Raw genomic sequence first — 26,153 nt, 5'->3', positions numbered from 1 at the left:
GACGTGAACAAAGAGTTAGCTTTCTTCAAAAGGCAAATATTCTTCAATGTGGATGTGAATTTAACTTGCACTAAACGGTGGACGTTGTTCCACTCTTCATGAAAATTTGATCGCAACAGTGGACATGAATTTATCTTCTCAACCAAGGGCTGTGAGTGTAATTCTTTCAAACCCAGCTATTTACATATTCTTACCACTAACAGTTGTTTTAGCTCTTGGCATTTCTCGATGGATCAAGGGCATATAATCGTGGATTTAACCTTCTTCGAAGTGGATACGAACATGGTCACCTGTTATTGGTTTAAATTCCTCAATTTTGTCATCACTTTGTACATATTTATTTATTTCAAGTCGCTAACAAGTTCTTTTTAGAATGTGGTATTTAGTGAGATGACAGTATCGAAATCTTGCATCATATGTCAAATCGTGGGAACAATTGTAGATTTACTTCCGTCACAACGGGACATGGATTAGGATGTGGAATTATATCTCTTCACGAATGGTTTTGTGGATGTGGACATAAACGTGGATATACATTTCTACATTACCAATTGTGAGAGCGGACATGGATTTATATTTCAATATCGTGGATTGTGTGGATGTGGATTTATTTTCTACATTGTGGATATTGTGGACGTGGTCGTAGATATATCTTTTTGCATTATGAGCATTGTGGACGTGGACGTGTATTTATCTTTCTTGCATTATAAATTTTGTGAAAGTAGACGTGGATTTACATTTTCGCTCTAATGACTTCGTGGATGTGGATGTGGATGTGGACGTGGATTTATATTTCTACATTATAAAGTTCGTGGAAGTGGACGTGGATTTATGTTTTGCATTGTGGATTTTGGGGCATAGACGTGGATTTAAATTTCAGCACAGTGAATTTCGTGGACGTGGATTTATTTTTTACATTATAGATCTTGTGGACGTGGAAGTAGATTTATCTCTTTTCACTAAACGTTTGTGGAAGTGGATGTGGATTTATATTTTTGTACCGTGGAATGTGGATGTGGACGTGGATTTATATTTCAACATTATAAAGTTCGTGGAAGTGGACGTGGATTTATGTTTTGCATTGTGGATTTTGGGGCATAGAAGTGGATTTAAATTTCAGCACAGTGAATTTCGTGGATGTGGATTTATTTTTTTACATCATAGATCTTGTGGATGTGGAAGTAGATTTATCTCTTTGCACTTAAAGTTTGTGGAAGTGGATGTGGATTTATATTTTTGTACCATGGAATGTGGACGTGGACGTGGATTTATATTTGTGCATAGTGGATTTTTGTGTATGAGGACATGAATTCATTTTTCTACATCATGAGTTTTATGACGCGGGCATGGATTTCGGGGATAAGGTCGTGGATTTATATTTACGCACAGTGGATTTTGTACATACGGGTTTGAATATGGTCATAAATAAGCTCCCCTTTAAAAATGTGGTGTCATCATGGTTATAGCTTTCCTCAAAAAACAGACGTGGATGTGGATTTAGCTTTCGTTAATGTAAATGTGGACGACGACTTAATTTCTTCTTCAAGTGGAAGCCATAAATTCAATACATCTCCAAAGTATGATGTGGATTCAACTTCCGAAACATGGGTTATAAGTATAAACTTCCTCAACCCTGTCTTATTTACATATATATTTCTTTATTGCTAACTATTGTTTTTAGCTTGTGGCTTTTTGAAAATGGCAAGATTAAAATGGCTTCACACATCAACTCGTAGATCATAATCTTAAGCAGCGAACTGGGGCAATTTGTTGGGACGGATGATCAGACTTCTCGACAAGGGTCAAGGATCTATCTCGAACACTCGTCTCCAACCCCAAATATTCCGCTTGCATTCCAGCACATTCGATTTTCAGAATTCCCGAGTTTTATCAAAACACCCAGTGTCATCATAATTCGACACTGGGACAATATTTTGCAAAGAGTCGCCCCAATCGGGACTCGTTATTCATAGGAGTCGTAGTTATCCAAGAACTACACACGGCTTGATTCTCATGCAGCCCGAGATATGTAGGCAACTCGGAGGCCGGAGTTCGGCCGTAATCCTCTTAAATTTTTTTTACCCTTAGTCCTCTAAAATCCTTTAGCCGGGACAAAATAGGCTACTGAGTCAACGCCTTTGCCCAAAAATTCTTTCATCATTACCGGGTAAAGAGGGACAAGTTGTTGACACCTAATTTTGTCGCGCCTCTCCTCCGAATATATATTTACACTCCTAATATTTTGGCAATTTAAGAAAATTAGTTATATTTTACTACGATTATCAGCTTTTATTAATATCAGCGTTGCATAATCCTATTGCAGTCACTAGCTATTATTATTATTTTTTATTTTATTTTATTTTATTACCATTACCACTACCACTATTTCAATTATTATTTCTATTATTTATTAGTAGTATAATTAACTACTCACTATTTTATAACATAGAAGATTATTTTGATCCATTTAGAAACTCAAAGGAAGACTTAAAGAGGGATTGGGCCGTCCAAACTTCAGCCAACTTGAAGCCCAAATAAGCATCCCAACGACCCTATAACTCGGCTCACCAAAGCATTAAAATCTCAAACCCTTCTTTCATTTCTCAAGAGAACCAGCAGCAGCCAAACGAACCCTAAAGCCCTCTTCAATCAAGACATAACCCAGATGCTTTTGGCCATTTTTGGCTAAATCTCAGAGGCCTTTCGCGTACTTAGTCGATGCCTCATCTTATCCGGGCAAAATGGTTATTGTATTTGTCTCCAACGGTAACCTACGCCCCATTTCCAAAAAGAGTTTTCCCATTCTTGCCCAAGGACATGCAACAATTGTCAAAGCCATAAGTGGTCGAGCATTTTCGGGTAAGAATCCAAGTCAAATCACGTGAAAAATCTGTTCAGATTTGAACAAGTTCATTTTGACCCGTTTTCAAAACCCTAGATAATTCAAAATCCCGCCCAAAACACTTCGAATGGGAAAAACCCTACCTTGTTCCTATAAATATTAGCATTTGAGAGGTCTTTTAGGGGGGGAAATTCCCGAAAAATTGGAGTCTTTTTTTTAGCCGTCTTGAATACCCTGAAAATACAAATCTTTAACCGCTTAAATTACTCTTCAAAAACATTTTTTAAAATCTGCTTTACATCGCCTCAAGATACTAAGTCCTTTTTCTGTTTTGCCTTTGGTAATTGTTCGGATTCGGATCCATTCAAACTCAGAGTCTGTCGTGTTCGAGTGGATATCGAAACCCCCGCGCCTTACTTCGCTGCACCCGAAGAAGGTCAGTGAATCTTCTCTTTTTTTAGTTATTTTGAATTTATAGCTGTTTCTCTGCTTAGATGTGTTCTAGGATGTTGTTATGGTAGTTTTTAATTGTTACATCCCGTATTTTTGTGTGTTGGAAAGCGTGCGAGTTAAATGACATTAGTAATGGAAGCGAGGTTATCCCTCAAGCTCATAGGTGGTTAGAGTGATGATACAGATGTATTGAAAGGATTAGAAATCAAGTGAATTGGATAAAATAATTTTCATTAAGGTTCAACGTTTATTTGAGAGAAATACAGTCCAAGCTATAATACCCCGTATTTTTGGACTAGGAAATTGAACCGCCAAACATGAGCAAATTTATTTGAGTTCGGAGGATTTTGTCATATTCAACCATGAAAATCAAGAACTCAGTGTATACAAGGAATGAAATCCCGAAATGATTTAAGATGAAAAAGTGTGATGGCGATAATTGGAAATAATATTTTGTGTGTACCAAAAGGGACTATGGACTAGTGCCATGTCACATAATCGTGATAATGAGTATATGAAAGGTGTCAAAAATAATCTTCTATATGAATTAATTATGTGTGTAATTGGTTATATATGGAATATAGTGGAGGAAGGAATTTATTAATTGGCAATGGATCAAGTGTTAATGTAGCACTTCCACGTGGGCTATTTTGCATGCATAAAGTAGTGACTATGCTCTTATATATATACAGATGGTGGATCTTATGTAGTAAGAAATTTTATGAAATGATTGCATGTGAACCCCACTGTCCACTAACAACATATAACCTTCTTTTCCTTATTAACGTATGGCTTCAGTTGGTACAATGTAGAAAAGGAGTGAAAATTAATAGACTATTAATGGGACAACCTTTCCACGTGGATGCATAATGGAATAGGAGAAATGACTCACCCATTATTGTTGAATGATCTGGTGCATCCTAGTAATAGGTATTCAATTCATACGGTTGGGATTAAAATAAAAAAAATGGACTTTCTAGCCCATTAAGTAGATACAACAGTTTAGGTATAATTTTGCATTTTGATCTTCTTCAACTAAAACGTGAATAGTAACTTGAGAGCTTTAGCTATATTAGGAAATTCCACATGAACTTGGAAGCAACGTGAGGAGGTGAAACGATTCCGTTGTGCTGAAGCAAAGCGTGAAGAACATCATACGGGTTTTGTTCTCCTCTTTGATCGCCTTGTTTTGTTTTGTCGTGTTATTAAATTCGGGCCTCCTTTGAAGGGAAGTAAAGTGGAAGAAGATCATTTCTTGGCATATAAGATAAGATTTATCCTCTCCTAAGTTTATTTAAATTCATCCAGGTCATAGTTAAACTGTGAGACGGGAACTACGAAATTAATTGCGGGAAATCGGATAAATGGTTATTGTTATCATACAGACTGTTTGGTGGTTATTATAAATTATTTAGTGAGCTGGAATATCGTGAAACGTACTGTAGTTGTTGTTATCCTGCTTGTTGTTATACAATGTATATACGAAAATAAAGAAGTGTATACAAGTATCGATATAGGAATTGATGGAATAAACGCGAACTTACGAATAGAATTGCCAATTGATATAGTTGGAGTTGTGGGCTGTTTTTCTTGTTGTAAATATATGATATAAAGCCGAGATTTGTGGTAAATGATGTCCTTATCATATTGAGAATATTTTTAAGGTTAAGAAGAAAACATACGAAAAGGTGCCATGGAGTATGCGGATTGTAATTCGAGCTTGTCGCTCGTTATAGATTATTACGAAATTGTTATGGACATGCATGTTGTGTTTTTGGGATTTATTTGTTGTTGGGCTGATATACCAAATTGGGAGATGCTAATGATATAGAGGAGATGCTACCCGTTTCGTCTTAGAATTAAGTCATCAATTAATATATATGATATGCGAATGCCTTCTTAAGTCACGTGCGTATTCTTACGATTATAGGTTTATCATATTAATTGTGGAAGTTCTTGGCTGGACTGAGCTCTTGAACGACGTAAGGTATGTAAATTTAACCCTTCTTTCTTTTGGCATGACCTTTATGAAACAAACAGACGACGTATATGTTTGATTTCAAAGAAGTTCCTATTCTTAGAGCCACTAGGATGGCTAATGTTCTTGACTCCCAGAAGCTATTTCATTATGTCTTGATACGTGTATATGATTCGAAAAGTTCTCTTTTGATATAATCCATAGTGATATTCGAAAGGTACTTGATATGACTATTGCCTTGATTTTCAAATGATAGCTCGTTTTGATTATTCTATCGAGTCTCAGATGTGTTTTAACTTGCATATGGTTTCTCACTACTCTGCTCGTGCATGCCTCAATATATCTTTCACTGAGTCCCGGTCCAGGACATGTTTTCGTGCACAGATCCACTGCATTATTCACCGAGTCCCTCACTCGAGGGCCGGGACACGTTATATATATGTATATGATGATATGATGATATGGGGATGGCGGCCATGATGGCACATGATGATCTTATTCACCGAGTCCCTCACTAGAGGGCCGGGACACGTTATATATATATACATGATGATGATATGATTTTATTACCGAGTCCCTCACTAGAGGGCCGGGACACGTTAGACATATGCATATGAACAAGATGATTCTCTAATAGTGACATTAAGTTTCATAACGAGTTAAGTCTGATATTGACACAATGATTTATGATTCAAAGGTAAGCCTTGTGGTTTTCTGGTTATTGTACTGGTTTTCTGTACTCCTCACTTCAGTATGATCCTGTTTATTGTATTTATGCTTTACATGCTCAGTACATATTCCGTACTGCCCCCCTTTCTTCGGGGGGCTGCGTTCATGCCCGCAGGTACAGATGCTCATGTTGGTAACCCGCCAGCTTAGGAGTCCTATTCAGCTATCTTGGAGAGCTCCCTTGTTCCGGAGCCTAGATTTTGGTACAGAATCTCTTGTGGTGTATATATGTTTTTGTCCAGGGGTACGACGGGGCCCTGTCCCGTCATATGTTACTGTTGATACTCTTAGAGGTATGTAGACATGTATGTGGGTTGTGTACAGGTTTGATCAGCTGTGTCCATATGGTTATTGCGGATGTTCTGTCGTGGTAGCAGCCTTGCCGTCTTGCATATGTTATCGTTTCGTAGTGGCAGCCTTGTCGGTTTGCGTAGTATAATGATATATATATACAGTGGCAGCCTCGTCGGCTTGTGGATGTTATTTCGATATGATTGATTGAGGACCTATAGTATCAGTCCGGTTATGTTGACAGGTGCATGTGGGTGTCCAGCTCGGGCACTAGTCATGGCTCACGGGGCTGGGTCGTGACAAAAGTGGTATCAGAGCAGTTCATCCTCAGAGTGTCTACAGATCGTGTCTAGTAGAGTCTTGTTTATCGGCGTGTTGTGCACCACATCTACAAACAGGAAGCTACAGGACATTTAGGATGTTACTTTTCTTTCATATCTAAGATCGTGCGATAGAGCCCAACTATAGGAAATGAAATTCCTTATACTAACCTTTGATTTCAGCAGAAGAACGACATCGACAGAAGAAAGCGACTGATGATATTGGAAGTTACAGAGTACACAGGTAAGTAACGGTGCGAAAGAGGCTTGTCGGATAAGGTAAGAATACTGAGATATGATCGACATGTAAAGTTGAAGAATAAAAAGGGGAGGTAGATCGGAAGGTATAACAAGATAGATCGTTAAAGGATCAGGTATGTCTCGAGGTGCGATATGTGAGGTAAGTTCCGACACCTTTATACTTTTCACTGGAAATTGGGAGCCCCGTGTGGCTATGATGCGATATGATATATGTGTATATACGTTGGCCCTGTGAGGCATTGTTGGTATTTTCTGCGTGCAGGTTCTGGGATAGTAAGAAATACAGAGGAAACTCTGCCCAAATTTTCCCAGAAATAGGAAACAAAAGGAGAGAATGAGATATAAGTTCATAATATGTCTTGAAAATCGATACTGATAGGGTAAATTTGATATGTTGGACTAAAGCTTTAAGAGATACCCTCCATGTAGTCCGTAAGGGGCACCATTCTTATCTAGAAAATTTCATTTCGAAAAAGCATATATGAGCAGCAAAATTTGGAATCCATTTGAACGAACCAGAATACTTTCCAGTCACATTTTACCTCAGAAAAAGCTCACGTTGAAGAGCAAAAACGTCTAGTAATTAAGTTTCACTTTTATTGAGAAGTACAAAGTATACAGAAAATAGTTTGTGAACTAAATAATTCGTTCACGACTCAAGAATAAACCTGGAGGTAAACCATCTGAATCAAGCACTAGAAGTCCTGTGGTGCTTGTCGGATTCTAGTTTTGTTCTGGTGGTGGTTGGAGAATGCTTCATGGTGAAATTTTATTAGTTCTTAATCAACTAATTGGAGATGGAATTTGTGGAAGGAAAACTCAAACTGGTGGGCTGTTTAGGATCATGTATTTCATATATTGTTGATGACATGCTAGGATGATTCGGAAGGGCTTGTGATACTAAGGGATGATTTAGAAAAAGGTGGCCACTCTTAACAAAATATTTTATTGAGGTATCGAGTGAACCGATAAGTAGGGGTAAATTACGACGAGTTTACAGTTAAAAGGAGTAGTAGTATAATTGAGACAAAAGTACGGGAGAGGAAGAGTTATGACAAATTATGAAGGTATTGATAAGACATCTTATGAGATATTAAGGATAAGACTGATTAGAAAAGGCGAAAGGTTAGGTACACATGTTCCATAGAGTTAGATTAAACCATAATAAGAATCGTGAATCCTTAAGAATAAAAAGTGTACGCTATAGGATTGGTCACAAATAGGATGTAATGTGAATACCATAAGGATTGTTATAGAAATGAGTAAAGCCTAGCAAGGAAGTAACTAAAGAATGCGATGTGACTGGTGTGGAACGGAAAAGCAGATGTAGGACGAATAAGAAAAACTTACAAAGTCCTATAGGGAAAATTCAGAATAGAGATCAAGTGGTAACGAAAGTAGTGAAAGCGAGCACAGGAAGAGGAAAAGTTAATAGAAAGAGGAAGATGAGCAACAAGACAGAATGAATGCCAGAAATGACTGGTATGGTAGGAACAAACAGGGATGAACACAATACGTTTTGAAAATGAGAAAGGGATTATGCAGAAGTAGTGTTTTCCAAAGGATACAGAGGTAGCATGAGATTCCTCGTGCACAGAATGAAAGATGGGCATAGACTAGAGAAATGGTAAGGGAACACTAAAGGAAGCACCCAAGATAGACGTAATTAATTGAGTACGAGTATGAAATAAAATAGGAAAACATATAGCTATGGACTTAAAGATGTAGTGCGACGAAAAGACGATAAGACAAGACCACTATTAAGACAAATTTGATATGATTTTGAGTAAGTTAGAAGTTAGCGTTGGGTATACAACAAGGGTGAAAGAGCATAAGGTATAAAGGAGTACCGCATGTGTGTGACTTCACCTCGGAAATAGTGGAATCTTTAAAGGACAAGGATTGTGGATTTGCGAAACAACTGATGTATTGTGAATTTATTAGAAGAAACAGATGATATCCGTTGGGACAAAGATAGTGTTATAGGAAAGCTTGGGACACTTATTATCGGAATATAAGTGCTACCTAATTGAGAATTTGGAACGACTATAAATACTAATTAATTACTGATTGGAGTAAGTGGAATGTGGCCTTGGATGAGTTCCTACATGGGTTGCATTATTCGAGTATAAATGATCAGATGAGATTTTGTACTATACATAGAAAAGTTCTCGTTGCTTCGAGATTGTGTTAAGGTTTCGTACATAGATAATCAAAGTTATAAATTATAAGGAAAAGACATGGATATGGTACAGTATACCAAGTGAATTGAAAAAAAAAAAAGGGGGTCAGATGAATTTGAGATTGAAAATGGGGACATAGGGCAAAAAATAAATAGATAATGATATAAGTACACCCTAAAGGGGGGAAGCGGATGAGAGAAATGCAGGTGTAAGATGGAAACAATTGACACTGAAATATATTTGATATAGGTGCTTCAATTTCAAATGGGACCCCTTGCTGAAACAAGTTAGTAAGCTTTGAAAGCCAGCAATAAATGGATAGAAATCAGGATGGATTTGAAACAGTGCTGAGAATCATCTATAATGATCTTGAATAATATGATATTAGAAAATGGGTGCTTATGAAAAGAAAGAATGCGACAAGAGAATGGAAATGAGTAACTTAAGAGATATTATAAAGGATAACGATGCTATACTGGATTAAAGGCTAAAATGTTGGCAATAAAGTTGTTTGCTAATGATATTGTGAATTACAAGTAGCAAAAGAGAAGGGACAGAAAAATCCCCTACAGTAGGATATGATAAGAAACGACATGACATAATGTGCCTAAAGTGTTATAAGTTGGATTAAGGAAAATTGTGAAGTGGTTTAAGTGAGACGATCAAAATGAACTAGTTACTAAAAGACAGTAAATTTAAAGAGAACGGACAAAAGGACGGGCACCTTAAGTTTGGGTTGTAAAAGAAGGATTAGTTATGAGCTATATTACCAAAAAGGGCTAATGCGTAAAATGACCTATGGGTCACAATGAATTTGTGGTAAAGAACACTATGACAAAGGCATCTATCCTATGGTAAGATAGTTATAGACATTGAGCAACGAAGGGAAATTGACCTTCGACATTATGAGGTGATACGAGTATTTATCTAAAAAAAAATGCTCTCGAGAGATTCATTATGGGACATGATTAACATGAGATTTAGAACCCCTTAAGATCATCATGTATTTTAACCTTTGTTCAGATATAAGTTAGGCGAGAAGAGACACCTGAAGAGGATTCTAAAGAAAAGAAGAACGTCTTTGATTATTACATAATCACGAGAGGTCAAGATATGACATGGTATCGGTATGTAACAAATGATTCACATGGTTGATTTAATAATGTGGGCATAGAGGTAATGACTATACGATTAAGATTATGGGAAGGAGTAACGATAAGGACGAGGGGTTAAGTATCAAGGAAAATTTTATCAGAAGAGTGACTCACTTATATCTCTTGAAAGGATATTCCGGAGGGAACAATATACGATGGCAAACCTACCCAAGGAAAGATGACTTCACAACAAGAAAAACTGAACTTAAACTTCAAGCATAGATGAACATAGTAAGTTGCAGTCAATTACGGTAGTATCTAAATTATGACCACCTTCTTTGGAAATTCAATGTTAATCAGTGTCAAAAGGAGAACGGTATTAAGTTAAGCAAGGAGAGACACGACATGATAGAAGAATAATTGATTCGTCATAAGATCATCATAACCAGTATACTCATACAGGACTAGTTTAACATTCGAGGACGAATGTTCTAAAGGGGGGAAGGATGTTACATCCCGTATTTTTGTGCGTTGGAAAGCATGCGAGTTAAATGACATTAGTAATGGAAGCGAGGTTATCCCTCAAGCTCATAGGTGGTTAGAGTGATGATACAGATGTATTGAAAGGATTAGAAGTCAAGTGAATTGGATAAAATAATTTTCATTAAGGTTCAACGTTTATTTGAGGGAAATACGGTCCAAGCTATAATACCCCGTATTTTTGGATTAGGAAATTGAACCGCCAAACATGAGCAAATTTATTTGAGTTCGGAGGATTTTGTCATATTCAACCATGAAAATCAAGAACTCAGTGTATACAAGGAATGAAATCCCGAAATGATTTAAGATGAAAAAGTGTGATGGCGATAATTGGAAATAATATTTTGTGTGTACAAAAAGGGGCTATGGACTAGTGCCATGTCACATAATCGTGATAATGAGTATATGAAAGGTGTCAAAAATAATCTACTACTTGAATTAATTATGTGTGTAATTGGCTATATATGGAATATAGCGGAGGAAGGAATTTATTAATTGGCAATGGATCAAGTGTTAATGTAGCAGTTCCACGTGGGCTATTTTGCATGCATAAAGTAGTGACTATGCTCTTATATATACAGATGGTGGATCTTATGTAATAAGAAATTTTATGAAATGATTGCATGTGAACCCCACTGTCCACTAACAACATATAACCTTCTTTTTCTTATTAACGTATGGCTTCAGTTGGTACAATGTAGAAAAGGAGTGAAAATTAATAGACTATTAATGGGACAACCTTTCCACGTGGATGCATAATGGAATAGGAGAAATGACTCACCCATTATTGTTGAATGATCTGGTGCATCCTAGTAATAGGTATTCAATTCATACGGTTAGGATTAAAATAAAAAAATGGACTTTCTAGCCCATTAAGTAGATACAACAGTTTAGGTATAATTTTGCATTTTGATCTTCTTCAACTAAAACGTGAATAGTAACTTGAGAGCTTTAGCTATATTAGGAAATTCCACATGAACTTGGAAGCAACGTGTGGAGGTGAAACGATTCCGTTGTGCTGAAGCAAAGCGTGAAGAACATCATACGGGTTTTGTTCTCCTCTTTGATCGCCTTGTTTTGTTTTGTCGTGTTATTAAATTCGGGCCTTCTTTGAAGGGAAGTAAAGTGGAAGAAGATTATTTCTTGGCATATAAGATAAGATTTGTCCTCTCCTAAGTTTATTTAAATTCGTCCAGGTCATAGTTAAACTGTGAGACGGGAACTACGAAATTAATTGCGGGAAATCGGATAAATGGTTATTGTTATCATACGGACTGTTTCGTGGTTATTATAAATTATTTAGTGAGCTGGAATATCGTGAAATGTACTGTAGTTATTGTTATCCTGCTTGTTGTTATACAATGTATATACGAAAATAAAGAAGTGTATACAAGTATCGATATAGGAATTGATGGAATAAACGCGAACTTACGAATAGAATTGCCAATTGATATAGTTGGAGTTGTGGGCTGTTTTTCTTGTTGTAAATATATGATATAAAGCCGAGATTTGTGGTAAATGATGTCCTTATCATATTGAGAATATTTTTAAGGTTAAGAAGAAAACATACGAAAAGGTGCCATGGAGTATGCGGATTGTAATTCGAGCTTGTCGCTCGTTATAGAGTATTACGAAATTGTTATGGACATGCATGTTGTGTTTTTGGGATTTATTTGTTGTTGGGCTGATATACCAAATTGGGAGATGCTAATGATATAGAGGAGATGCTACCCGTTTCGTCTTAGAATTAAGTCATCAATTAATATATATGATATGCGAAAGCCTTCTTAAGTCACGTGCGTATTCTTACGATTATAGGTTTATCATATTAATTGTGGAAGTTCTTGGCTGGACTGAGCTCTTGAACGACGTAAGGTATGTAAATTTAACCCTTCTTTCTTTTGGCATGATCTTTATGAAACAAACAAATGACGTATATGTATGATTTCAAAGAGGTTCCTATTCTTAGAGCCACTTGGATGGCTAATGTTCTTGACTCCCAGAAGCTATTTCATTATGTCTTGATACGTGTATGTGATTCCAAAAGTTCTATTTTGATATAATCCATAGTGATATTCGAAAGGTACTTGATATGACTATTGCCTTGATTTTCAAATGATAACTAGTTTTGATTATTCTATCGAGTCTCAGATGTGTTTTAACTTGCATATGGTTTCTCACTACTCTGCTCGTGCATGCCTCAATATATCTTTCACTGAGTCCCGGGCCAAGACATGTTTTCGTGCACAGATCCACTGCATTATTCACCGAGTCCCTCACTCGAGGGCCGGGACACATTATATATATGTATATGATGATATGATGACATGATGATATGATGATATGGGGATGGCGGCCAGGATGGCACATGATGATCTTATTCACCGAGTCCCTCACTAGAGGGCCGGGACACGTTATATAAATATACATGATGATGATATGATTTTATTTACCGAGTTTATCAGCTGTGTCCATATGGTTATTGCGGATGTTCTGTCGTGGTAGCAGCGTTGCCGGCTTGCATATGTTATCGTTTCGTAGTGGCAGCCTTGTCGGCTTGCGTAATATACTGATATGTAGTGGCTTGCGTAATATACTGATATACAGTGGCAGCCTCGTCGGCTTGCGGATGTTATTTCGATATGATTGATTGAGGACCTATAGTATCAGTCCGGTTATGTTGACAGGTGCATGTGGGTGTCCAGCTCGGGCACTAGTCATGGCTCACGGGGCTGGGTCGTGACATTAATTGCTAGTTTAATATCTGCTTATGTGTGTGTTGGTTGTCATTCTTATTTAGTTATGTTCGTTAATAGTTTTAAGCATGTTTAATTGTGTTAGCTTCTTAGCATTGGCTCTGGTTCAGCCTTATTGATTTAGCATTTATCATGTCATTAGCCCAACTTTGTTATACTGTAGTTTGACTTAATCCATGTTTAAGTATTATTGCCCTGTTAGGCTTAGTTCATGCTCTTAGATAGTTCATGTGTTCTAATCACAAGATCATTTCTAATATTTTAGAGCATCAGTTGATTGGTATATGACTAGTTACATCAAATGTTTGTTTAAATGGCTAATGATACATCATGGTAGAAGCAACTGTATACTTTTTGATTTTAAAATACTTAAGTTGGTTATGGGGTAGTCTGTTAAGTATGCTTTAGGTTCGGATCCTGAGATTGTTGACGCGAGAACCTAATGTTTGCGCATAAAATCGAATTAATCTCAAGCTAGTCATCTATGTTGAATGATTTATAGGTTTTGAACTTGTTAAGTGCTTCTGTTTGTAGAATAGGAGTTCATATGTAATGACATGGTTTTATTTGAAGTCTATGTTGAGTCTATAATAATTCTGGCGTTCTTGATAAGCCTGTTATATGTTCCCTTGAATCAGTCATATGAGAGTAGCCATTTATCTCTACGTGTTTTTCGAATCTATGTCAAACTGAATGCTAAATTTTATTTTGTTGTTCTAAATGAACACTGAACGGGACCATAAGTCTTTTGTTTTTGACGGCATGGTTGGTATATTTAATCCCTCTTTGATTTAAACTATTACCCAAACTAATGTTGATATGTAAAGCATGCTTACACTAGTTTAAAGCCGAATCCAGGCCCTTTGCATACTCCTTAACGGCTCTGTTTCAAATTTGTGAAAATCTATCTTATGTGTTTTGGTGTTTGATTAGTCATATGAGTCTCAGAACGTGTTTTTACACTAGTGAGCATATTGATAAAGGCCTGCTTGCATAATTTGCCCACGTGGGTTTACGTCCATGTTTCGAAATAACTCTGCAACATTTGCTTAATTGGGTCTAGATATATCTTGAGACTTATTGGGTATATACTGCTCCTTTGCTGGACCTGTTCCTTTGCTGGACCTGTTGTGACTTTATTTTTGTCCAAAACATGAAACATGCATAAATCTGATTTCGTGTATGGATAGCCCAATTAAATTTATTTTTTCTTATTGTTATGTGATGGTATTTGAAGTTTCTTTCTTTGAGTTGTGAATTTTGCATTATTAATTATCTTGATCCCACATTAATCCTTTTCCTTTCGTTTTTTTATGCATGATCATCGCATGCGAGTCCAAGGGACTCGTCTCCCGCCGCATTCGGTGTTGGGCTAAAGCCCAACAAAACATCGCTCTCGAGTCAGCCCACCCGTAGCAAAAAATAAAATAAAAACTTCTGGGCCGAGGCCCATAACAGCAGCAAAAGACAGCAGCGTCCCAAAATGGGCTAAACCCATTTGAACTTCTTTATATTTCCGCCATTTTATTATCTTTGTGTATTTGATTGTTTGACTAACACTTCATTTTATTTTTGTCTCTTAGCTTAGATGAACTATAGGAGAATTAGTGGGGTTAGTGTAGTGGGTAGTTGACATAAGGAAAAACCCGCAATTAATTCCATAGGTTTCATTCTTGATTTTATTTTACGTTAAAATTATTTATAATACCTATAATATTTATCTTTCTTAGAATAATTGATTTTTCAAAATAGCATGATTACATATTTTGAGTCAAAGGAATTATGTTTTATTTTACTATCTTAAAATTTCAAAACGTCCCTAATATGTCAATATTAATCCAAGTATATTTTATAAGTATTTTAGATTGATCCGATCATACATGTATTTAGCCAAATATAGTTAAATAAAGTTAATAAGGAAAAAGAAAGAAAACTCATGCCCTTTTCATCATATTTAAAAAATAAGTCTAAGCTTTTCTACATCGCAATGTTCATATAATATAGTTTTTGTCTAAAGTTCACGTTTGCTAAATCTCCTCTTCAAAAGCTATTATTAGGCAAATTATTGTATTTTCTACAAGTATTATTTTAAATAGCATTATTATATTCTTTCGTTAAAGCGTTAGCAATACTTATAAGTTTTGAAGTCTCCTTTTTATGCAAATTATTCTACAAGTCTTAGTTTAAATAGCATTTTTAAGCCTTAGCAATATTTATAAGACTCATTTTAACTAGCATTATTATACTTTCCTTTAAAACCTTAGCAACATTTACAAGCTATTTTCTTAAAATAAAATGCTACATTTGCATCTTTAACCTTAATTAATTAACCTAAGTTTGGACAGTAACCATAATTAATGGATTTTAAAGGATGCCTAATCCCTTCCCTTTAGGATAATTTATAGCTCTTACCTAGAATCACACTACTTGAGCAGACCATTAACAGAGGTTTAGTTTAACTTTACATTAGTTAATATTTAGGTGTCCTAATTCACCAATAAATTAATTAGGTGGCGACTCCTTGAAATAAAACTAATAGGAATCCCCAATACATTGTACCTTAATTTAACACCTTGAGCTTAAGATATTCTACCCTCGCACTGTAACTTCGACACCGAATTCGCGTCAAGATAGCTTCAAAAAAGTCCGACAGAGGCTACGATGTCAAATGCTATCCTTCTTCGATCAAGGAAACGGACCTCCCACGAGTCTGAACTGATTGTGGTTGGACAACCCAGCTTTCCGAGATCGTTGTTCTGGGTCCGAATGATGACATTACCACCTTTAAGGACGGATACTCAAACATATACACTTATCCCTTCACATTCAAACTTGACCCCCTGATCGATCAAGTCATCCTCGACATGTGTAGAACGTACAACTTATGCCTCGAACAAATTGGTCTATTCATCTAGCGGGTTGTAACTTGTTTTCGCTTTTTGGCAAACAATGTCAATGCAGACTTTACTTTACACCATTTGATCAAGCTATACAGTCCGCGGGTCTTTTGTGGTGGTGTTGTAAAGCTCATGAAACGAGGGAAACACCCTACCCTTTCTAGCGTTGATGAGAATAAAGACCAAGGTTGGGTGTAACGTTTAGTCAGGGTTAAAATCGCTGAGTTAATCCCAGCGGGATCCATGCCATTCCTCGAGCGGTGGAACATGAGACGTAAGCATCATAGAACTTTTATTTTCTCCACATGCTTTCAATTATTCATCTAACTCTTTCTTATACTTCAGCCGTTGCATGGATCCCAGATGAAATAGAAAACTTCCCCTATTAGGTAGAGGGCATTATATGCCAATACCCATACTAACTATGCACATGGAAAGAGCTGTACGATGAGAAGTGGATAGAAAAGAATCATGGTAAGTAGATCTTTTTCCTGTTTTGCTTCGTGTTTTTTCCTTCGCTCATCCCTTTATCTTTCTCAGGCTTACCAAAGGGTTCATCAATCCCAAGGCCCGAACCAACAAATGACCCTTCTGCACCAAGTTTAGCGTTTGATCCATCAGACTCAGCGCAACTCATTGTTGAGGTGAAGAAGAGAAAGAACGCCAAATCCTCCAGGCCCTTGAAGTCACCTTCGGTGGGTCAAAAAAGAAAGAAAAGTTTCAAGGCTGCTGGCAGCCCTTCACGAGTTCGGGGTTTAAGAGACTTCCCGGATGATGATATTCTAATAGCAGAAGTCAACACCGGTGCAGCATTAATACTGTCGCCAAGGCGGATCCCGCTCCGGTTGATGGTCCGAAGGAGAATATCATGTTTGGTTTTACTGAACCCATTGCTGATGACACGGCTAAAAATCTTTCGTCCCCATCGTTGAACCTCTCTAACACCCTGCTCCGTTAAAGGTCTCCTACGTGAAATGGATACTATCATCGGTGAGTATGGCATGTGTTAGGAAAAAAAGCCTACGGCCAAGAGGGCTAAGCAAACCGTGTCAACTCCTTCTTCACCTCCTGCCCATAAATTCAGACAGGAAGATTTTGATAATATGTTCCCCGATGAGGGGGTTGCTACCACATCCGCTGTGATGGCGGATACCTCCGCTTTTGGCCACCTCGCTATTCCTCAAAAGTCGAGGAAGTCTACGCCCCTTAAGAAATTCGAATCTGGTTCGCAATCAAAGCTTGTGGGCACCATCCCAGCTCTGAGCGTTGATATGAATAGGATGAGGTCAACCACTATTACTATCCCCGAGGATACCATTTTCTTATCCGGCCTGTCGGGATCGCCAGCTATCTTCGACCTCTCGTGTTGGAATCCGATAGGGAGAAGATGGGGCGAGTCTCCTGGCAATGTCCCTTCAATGAGAGTATGCACGCTGCCAACCGGGTAAACATTCCATTCTTTCAAAATTTTTATTTGCTTCGAGTAATTCTCATGGTCTGCTAATTTTTAACTTCTTTTTCCTTTTGTAGTCTATCGTACTTAAGAACGAAGGTCTCACTCGTGTTATGCGGGAGATGGACGATCTGCAGGGCCAATTAGACACCTAAAGCCGAGAAATCGAGAAGTTCGAACTTCTCTTTTATCAAAAAGAAGATCAGCTGTGGCAAATTGGTGATCCTTCGGTCCTCAGAGTTGATCTTGATGAGGCTAAAAAAGAAACCCTCCGATTCAAGAATGACCTTGAGCATATGACCGAGAAAAATGAGGTCCTTGAGACAGACAATGAGAAGCTCATCCAGGATGCCTCCGCCTATGCCAAGCAGTTCGAGGAACAAAAGGCAACCATCACCTAACTGAGGCAAGAAATAGACTCCCTCAAGGTCGAGGCTGTCAACATTGAGGATAGGTTTACACTGATTGAAGCTGAGAGGGCCTCCGAGAAAGAGATCTTAAGGATGGCCCAGGAAAAGGCAGAAAATCGAGCCAAAGCCAATGAAGGGATCATGGGTTAGCTTGAAATTTCTACCCATGCCCTTGACACCCTGAGTCAAAGAAATGCCGAACTGACGGTCCAACTGCAGCAAGCTTTAGCTGAACGAAACCAGGCCCGTGCTGACGTTGATGCGGCCAGGGCTCGGTTTGTGCTAAAGGCCAAGCACATGAGATGGAATTCTCAGAGGCTTACTTTGGAAGAATCTCGGGGTGGCATTGAGGATATTTCCACCAAGATCGAGCAAGCGAGGGTAGTCTAGGATAAAGAACAGAAAGCACTCCTCGGATATAGCTAGGAAGATGATCCCGAAGGCTCTGGCTCTGATGGATCAGATTCTTTTTTGGAGGATTAGATAGGACTTTAGAAAGCCTTTGTATTTTTTTTTCTTTTGATTTTTTTGTAAGTTTGTCAAGGTCAATCTTCGGCCTTTCATTTATATGCAATGAAAGCTTCGGTTGGACTTTGTTCCGTCGGTGTTTGCTTTTCGAGCATTTTTCTGTTTTCAATACTTAACCAAATAAGATTTAAGTTAAATGAATGAATTTTAAATAGGATAACATTACTAACATTACCCTTTTCGAATACAAACTAGGCTCGACCTTGAGTAAATCTTTAAAACAGTTTTCGCCTTAACGAAATTTAAAACCAACTTAACTATAAGAACTTGAAAGTTTTAGGTTCGCTTTATACCGTGCCTTTTTTTTTTGCCGGTGATTGTCTTTTGAAGACATATGTAAGGGCCTTACTTTTATGCTTGTGAATTAAGACGTCTCCAAATCACTTCGGGCATATGGGTTGAAGTTTTAATTACTTTTAATCTTTTTAGACTATTTAAAGTCTTTACAAATTAGGCTCAGTTCACTATGACTTTAATGCCTTCGTTTTGTTCCGTCTATTTTGTGACGATAGTCCCTAGTCAAGGGTAGCCCGTGAGCTTCAAAGATTAATTGCTTAGGAATGTTAAGTGAACATTCATGCAAGAGTATAATTAACATGAATTTTAACCGAAGTATTCTTCTTATTTCAAATATTTGTCTCGTACAAACAATTGAGACAAGACTCCTTTGATCTTTACTGCCTTTGCCGTAGCAAATAAACTAGCCGAGTATGACTCATTCGATCGTTTGGCCCTTACAACAGATCCTAGTGCAGAAAGTGCAAAAAATATTTGGCTTCTTTGAGCTACCTCGAACTTGCCAAGGGCATGTTGGTCCCCTAGTGTTTGTGTTCGAAGCATGAGAAGTCAAACACTATAAAAGTTAATGCTGGGAAATCCCCAGTCCCCAGCTCTCAGCTGGTCTTCAATAGGAAAGTAACACGTTGTAAATTGTTGCCTTATTAAAAAAACTTACCGGAAAACCCACTTGGGGACAAAACCGAGCTAAAGGAAAAAGAGTGCAACACGTGTTTTTCAGTCCTAATTCTAACCTCTTGAATTTTGTTTCGGTCTGTACCTGCAAGGGTCAAATGACTAAAACAACTTTAAAAAATTCACAAAGGGTTAGCGATCCATACCTTAGCAATAATATTTTTTCAAGTGTGCCACGTTCCAATTTTTTTGCAACTGTTGGCCATCTTTAGATTCCAGTTGATACGAGCCTTTACCAGTTATTCTAGTTACTCTGTACGGTCCTTCTCAATTTGGACCCAACTTCCCATCGTTGAGATTTTTGGTATAAAGGGTAACTTTCCGTAGAACTAAGTCCCCAACTTGAAAGTGCCGAAGGTTTGTTCTTCGATTGTAATATCTTCCCATCCGTTGTTTCTAGGCTGCTAAACGGACCAACGCAGTCTCGCAAAGTTCATCCGTTAAATCAAGCTTTACAGACATAGCCTCATCATTGGAATCATCCGTTGCGTACTGGAATCATAAGCTCAGCTCCACGACTTCCACAGGAATTAAGGCCTTCGCACCATAAACTAGAGAAAACAGTGTTTCACCAGTGCTCGACTTTGAGGTCATTCTATACACCCAAAGTACTTCCGACAAAACTTTCTAACACTTGCGCTTTGATTCTTTGAACCGCTTCCTTAGATTTTGAATAATGGTCATATTTGTTGACTCGTCTTGCCCATTTTCACTTGGATGATACAGGGTCGACAAGATCTTCTTAATTTTCAAGCCTTTAAGGAAATTATTAACCTTATTGTCAATGAACTGTCAACCGTTATCGCACGTTATCTCGGTGGGAATATCGTACCGACAGATAGTGTGATCCCAAATGAAGTAAATGACCTCATTTTCTCTGACTTTCTCAAAGGCCTGCTTTTCAACCCGTTTAGAAAAATAGTCAGTCACAAATAACATGAACCGTACCTTACTAGGAGCCCAAGGAAAAGGTCCGACTATATCCATTCCTAATTTCATGAATGGCCATGGAGATAGGACCGGATGCATCAATTCGCCCGGTTGGTGTATCATCAGTGCATACCTCTGACACTCGTCACACGTTCAGATGAAATTCTTTGTATCTTCTTCCATCTGGTTCCAGTAAGAACCGATCCTGATCAACTTCCGAACCAATGACTCTGCTCCTGAATGATTTCCACAAGTCCACTCGTGGACTTTGCACATCACAATTTGTTTCTCCAGGCCCAAGTATCTAGCCAAAGGGCCGTAGAAAGATCGACGATATAATTGGCCATCGATCAAGCAAAATCTCATCGCTTTGGTCCGAAGAGCTCTGGAATCCTTAGGGTCCATTAGCGACTTACCATCTTGAAGATAGTTTATATACTTATTGCGCCAATCCCAAGTCAAACTTGTTATGTTTACCTCGGCCTGGCTGTTTTCTACTGCAGAGTTCATAAGTTGAACGACTGTACTGGAGTTAAATTTCTCCGCTCATATTGATAAACACAAATTGGCTAATGCATCTGCCTTGTTATTGTATCCTCTCGGTACATGCTGCATGGTCCATTCCTTGAATCGATATAAAATCACTTGGATTTTCATCATTTACTTCAAAAACCCTGTTAACTTGGTTCATGACTAGAAGCGAGTCACATTTTGCTTCGATGACTTCAGCTCCTAAACTTCTGGCCAGCTCTAAACCTGCAATCATAGCCTCATACTTGGCTTCATTGTTAGTCAATTTTAAAGTCCTTATTGATTACTGAATAATATCGACTGCAGGAGCCTTAAGTACGATTCCCAGTCCGGACCCTTTCACATTCGATGCTCTATCCATGTACAAGGTCCAGAACCCCGAAGTTTTTCCCGAGGCTAACAAAAGTTCTTTTTCCACCTCGGGAACCATTGAGGGTGTAAAGTCTTCTAAAATTTGAGACCTCATAGCCGTTCTGGGTTTATAATCAATGTCATAACCACTAATTTCTACTGCCCATTTGGCTAACCTACTAGATAATTCCGGCTTATGCATGACATTTTTTAACGGGTATGAGGTTACTACACATATAGGATGACATTGGAAATAAGGGTTTCAACTTTCTAGATGCACTTAACTAAACTAGAGCCAATTTTTACAAATGAGGATATCACATTTATGCACTCCCCAAAGTTTTGCTTACATAATAAATTGGAAATTGCGTACCTTCTTCTTCTCGAACCAAAATGCCACTTACCGCAACCTCGGATACTGCCAGGTACAAAAATAACTATTCGTCCGCCTTCGGTGTATGCAGAAAAAGTGGGCTCGACAGGTATTGCTTCAACTCTTCTAAAGCTTGTTAACACTCCGGTGTCCACACTAAGTCATTCTTCTTTTTCAGCAATGAAAAGAACTGATGACTTTTATCCGAAGATCGAGAGAAAAACCTACTCAAACCTGCAATCCTCCCGGTTAACCTTTGCACCGCTTTCACGCTATCAACCACTTCGATGTCTTCGATGTCTTTAATTTTTTCCGGGTTGATCTATATTGCTCGATTTGACACCATGAAGCCCAAGAACTTTCCCGAGCCTACTCTGAAGGCACACTTTTTCGGATTCAACTTCATGTTTTATTTGCGAAGTATGTCGAAGGTTTCCTACAAATGTTTTAGATGGTCCTCTGTTTCCAGGGACTTAACTAGCATATCATCAATATAAACTTCCATTGTTTTCCCTATTTGCTCTTCGAACATTCGATTAGCTAGGCGTTGATAAGTTGTTCCAGCATTTTTTAGTCCGAATGGCATTACATTATACAAAAACGTCCCATATCTAGTTACAAAATAAGTTCTCTCTTGGTCCTCCGGATCCATCCAAATCTGGTTGTACCCGGAGTAAGCGTCAAGAAAACTTAGCATTTCATGCCCTGCCGTCGCATCAATCATAATCAATGTGGGGCAAATGAAACGAATCCTTCAGGAATGCTTTATTTAAATCCTTATAATCTATGCACATTCTAAATTTATTGCCTTTCTTAGGCACAACTACTACGTTAGCTAACCAGTCTGGGTATTTGACTTCCCGGATGGAACCTATTTTTAAAAGCTTTGTTACCTCTTCTTTGATGAACTTATGCTTAACTTCGGCCATTGGTCTCCTTTTTTGCTTCACCAGGGGGAAATTAGCTTGTGAGCCGTCAGCTCCGGCGAAATGCCTGTCATGTCTAAATGGGACCATGCAAAATAATCAGCGTTAGCTTGAAGAAATTCAATTAATTTACGCTTGAGCTCCGGGGTTCACCCTGTGCCAGGTATACCTTTCTATCCGACAGATGCACGAACAAAATAATTTGTTCTAATTCTTCCACAGTTGATTTGGTTGCGTCTAAATCATCCGGCAGCGTGAACGACCTAGGAACAACGAAATCTTCTTCCTCAAAGTTTATCTTTTCTTCATCTTTCTTCAGACTGACTGGGCCTGAGTCCTGTGATTGCTTTTTAACATCCTTGCCTTTGACTGACTCCTTTACAACCTTTAATACTAGTTCCTTCGGTACTGTGATCCCTCCGGCATGTAATCCCTGGTTCTTTTTTCTCGAGTGATCGAGACCTTTGTCCTCTTCATCATTAGACCCCGGGGAATTTTTGCCCCACCGATAATCATATTGATCACGTGTTGAGGCTCCACACATGCTTAGTTTCTTCCCTATTTTTGTAATTTCCTTTCGCACGGTCACTTAAAAATTCACGCAAGTGGTCGTTTTTCGATAGTCGGGCTACTTCATCCCTCAGTTGTCGACAATCCTCAGTCCGATGCCTATGAGTACCATGATAATCGCGTACTACATTCGGATCCCTTTGAGGAGGTCCTTAATATGGCCAATAGCTGAAACGAGACCTACAACATCGACGTTGAGATTGTACTCGGATAACATCGGGCTCTCACCACTGCCAGATGACCCACCGGTATCATTTCTAAATTGTAACCCTCGATTACCCGAACTGTGATCATTTCGCCTATCATTCCTGACCAAGTGATGATTGCGACCACTTCTTCCTCTATCCATCCTAAAGTTGGACCTTTTCGATTGAACATATGGATGGTACCTATCCTTCGATGACTTCGACTCTATTTCGACCACCCTTTTTGGTCTATCTGCATTTTTGCTTCGGCTTGCCGAACCTAGTGAAAGTTCAAGCTGATCATCCTCCACTTGAATTTTGTACTCATATCTATTGTGGAAATCGGCCCATGTTACTGCTTCATATTCTAGCAAGTTCTCCTTCAATTTGAATGAGGCGGCAGAGCTCCGAGGATTGAGCCCCTTGGTGAAAGCTTGGGCTGCCCATTCATCCGGAACCGGGAGCAAAAACATCAGTTCCTTTTGGAATCTTGATACAAACTCTCGGTGTAACTCATTGTCCTTTTGGGTGATTCTGAATATATCATCCTTCCTTGCTTGGACCTTCCGAGCTCCCGCATTTATAAAAGTATCTGCAAGCATTTTAAACGAGTTAACAGAATGTTCAGGAAACCTAGAATAACATGTCATCGCCTCCTTGGACAATGTCTCGCGAAACTTCTTTAGCAGCATCGACTCAATTTCATCCTCTTCGAGATCATTTCCTTTTATGGCACATGTATAGGAAATCATGTGGTCCTGTGGATCCGTCGTTCTATCGTATATAGGAATGTCCGACATATCAAACATCTTCGGAATCAACTTCGGGGCCGCGCTCAAAGGGAAAGGCCTTTGAATGTACCATTTGGAATCTGATCCTTTTAAGATCGAAGGAGCCCCGGGGATTTGGTCCACTCGAAAATTATAGGTTTCCACCTTTTTCTCATTGATGTCCATCCGTTTGGTCAATACTTCGAGCATTTTCAAGACCTCGGATGACACATTGGATCCCGATCCATTGCTATTGTCAGCGACTCAATCTTCCCCGCGGACCGGTTCACCGATTTGGTTTGGTTCCGCTGCACTTGCACCGCTACTCTTCTTTTGAAGTTGAGCTATAGCCGCCTGCTATTCCTGCAACATATTATATATTAAGTGTAAGTTAATTTCTTCTCCCGCATCATCCAATGTATTTCGTATAGATGGCCGAGGTGAAATCATGGGGTTATTGTTGTTGAACGGATCAATGGGCTGAGTGCCGCCAACATTCTGGTTGACAACGTCATTTGAATTGATAGCATTTGGATCGACAGGGAGAATGTTATTTGGATCAACATGGGGTAAATTATTTCCTGGTACTCTGTTGTTGTTGGTCTCGTCATGGTGGCTTGGTTCACCGTTATTGTTCAAGTGAATTGATTGGCTATTGTTTGACATCTTGAAGTTAACAAAACTTCAAGAGAACAAGTGAAAGTAGGGTTGTAAAGAAATCACCACTATTATCCTTAGCCCCATGATGGACGGTAAACTGTTTACCCCTAAAAAAGTAACAACTGAATTTGTACGCGGTGTAAAGGATACGTGGTTTAATCAGTCGTTAACGTAAAGAAATATGAAATAACAATCAGTTGTATGTAATGAACAAAGATAGAAATAGCCTGAATCGTTTATTGCTTGTAACTGAAAACTGGTCTGGTGCAGAGCGTTAAAGCTGTATGCCCGAGCCAAATCGCTAAAGATCTTGAACTTTATGAAATTTTATAGAATAAGTGCATGAGGTTAGAATCAGATCCCTTCTAATGAGACTGTTTACCTCCTTTTATAGTGCAAGAGTTAGAGTCCTAGTGCTCCTTAAAATCTGATAATTTGAGACTAATTACTACTATTAACGACGCCTTAACAACTGGTAGCGTAATGGGCGGCGTGAAATCCGATACGTAACGGATTTCTCGCATTTGTGCTAACTGGTGTCTCTCCGGCTTACTGGATTAACGACCCCTCGGACTTCGTTTCATCTGAATCACCGAACTCAAACCAATGCCACATCATGAAGTCAACGTTCCTATTTTACTCGGACCTCTCGTCGGAAGGTTGCAACATTTTACACCAGTTTTTACCGTATACAAAAATGATTTAGTATTTTTTTTCCTATTTCACTCTTATTGTTAATGTATTAATTATTGGGTTGGAAACTTCAAGGAATTATTAGCGGCTGCACAACTTTTAAAATATGTTTGATTGGTTTCAATCATTAGATGACTTAGTACGTAATAATTAGGGGTGATATAGTAAAATTGTCATTTTATTTATGAATCCTTATTAGGTGTGCCAGGTGATGCCATTACTACCGATGATTTGACTACAATTTATGTTGTTTTGCTTCATGCTCCGGATGTTTATTCATGGGCATACAAGGATGTTTGATTTGATATTAATTAAGTGTATGACATGTAAGCTTCTTATATTGTATTATTGGACAATATTCATTACTTGAGCTAAATTTTTAGGATTAAATTAGATCTAATGTCCATCTTCTTAATATAATTAAGGAAATCATTTGTGCATTGTTTACTGTTTTATG

General features: G+C 38.2%; 1 long non-coding RNA gene across 1 annotated transcript; it reads left to right on the top strand.

The window, feature by feature from the left end:
* Positions 1–2,610: 2,610 nt before the first annotated feature.
* On the top strand, positions 2,611–6,751 carry LOC132605093 (uncharacterized). Its single transcript, XR_009569027.1, has 4 exons — positions 2,611–2,859; positions 3,217–3,278; positions 5,226–5,282; positions 6,118–6,751. It is a non-coding gene; the product is annotated as an uncharacterized LOC132605093 (long non-coding RNA).
* Positions 6,752–26,153: the final 19,402 nt, after the last annotated feature.

This window comes from Lycium barbarum, chromosome 8 (genome assembly GCF_019175385.1).
Source record: "Lycium barbarum isolate Lr01 chromosome 8, ASM1917538v2, whole genome shotgun sequence".
NCBI classification, from domain to species: domain Eukaryota; kingdom Viridiplantae; phylum Streptophyta; class Magnoliopsida; order Solanales; family Solanaceae; genus Lycium; species Lycium barbarum.
The sequence above is the reverse complement of the archived record's forward strand: the minus strand, read 5'-3'. Positions and strand labels throughout refer to the sequence as shown.